Raw genomic sequence first — 1,326 nt, 5'->3', positions numbered from 1 at the left:
ATATATATATATATATATATATATATATATATATATAACATTTTCTTTGAAATTGCGAGTTTGCCTCACAACTTGAGTTTCATTCCCTGTAATCTGCTGGTGAGAAATCAGTGACTTAAAAAAGTCACACTGTGGCGGGAAAATTGAGTAGTGAAGCAAACTCACAGTTTTAGTAACAAGTTATATCCTCTACAACATCTATTGAGCACTCCTGTTTCATCTGTCTTACATAAAGCAACATACAAATTTTGTGTTTGTGTGTGTGTTTGTACATTTTGTGGAAGAAAACTATATACAAGTGTTTGAATGAGAGAACATGAATGATTTTTTTTTTTCATTTTGATAAATAATTTTTAGTCTTTTAAACTTTTAATCTATTTTAACCAATCTAATTTTGATAATCAAGAATTCATTTGGTAATCAATGTTCTCAGAATATCCAAGGTACCATACCTGCTTTGTAGATGAGGTGAGTTGATATCTCACTAATGCCACTGTATTATACTGTAAGTAAGGCAGTCAAACTTTTCTTTCCTTACTTTTTTGTAGTAAAAGAGATGAAATTTCTTGTAGTTTGCTCATCAGACAGGTGGTTTGTTAAGCTCCATCACTCAGATTTAATGCTCTTGCATGAAGAATAGCATAGATAATTAACTCATAATTTTAAATCGATTTAATAAACTAATCAAAGGTGTCTACATTTTTGACCAATATTTTTGCAGCACTGACCGCACTGTTTCTGTACACAAAAAACATACGTATTTATAACCACCAATGCAGACAAATATGAAAGCCAGTTTCGCACCAAGCCTCTGCTGAAACTATATATTTCCTCAGCTATACCAAAAACAAAATTGTTGAAAGTTTTTTTTTTTTTTTAATTTTTCTTTTGAAATGAAATATTCGCAAAGTGATTTTATTTCTGCAACATTTGCTCAGGAAAATCTCTTACTCTCCTTTTCCACATTCCATTTTTCTGTTATTTTCTCTCTCTCTCTCTCTCTCTCTCTGTATACATGTTTGACTGTTGGGCTCTGTCTGTTTGTCTGTCTCTATTCTACAACTCTCATTCACTGATACCTATATGTAACATTTATATATCTTACTCATTCTTTTCTCTTTTGTTTTCTTATACACATTCCATTTCATTGTCTATCTTTCTTTTTCAATCTCTCTTTCATACACAGATTTCTTTACTCTTGCATTCAGCTTTTTCGTTTTCTGTTCCATTTTTTTCTTTGCCCCATTTTTATATCTTCTATCCTCTCTCTCTCTCTCTCTCTCTCTGTATATATATATATATATATATATATATATATATATATAT

The sequence above is a fragment of the Octopus bimaculoides genome, chromosome 1 (genome assembly GCF_001194135.2).
Source record: "Octopus bimaculoides isolate UCB-OBI-ISO-001 chromosome 1, ASM119413v2, whole genome shotgun sequence".
Lineage (NCBI taxonomy): Eukaryota > Metazoa > Mollusca > Cephalopoda > Octopoda > Octopodidae > Octopus > Octopus bimaculoides.
Note: the sequence above shows the minus strand (reverse complement) of the source record.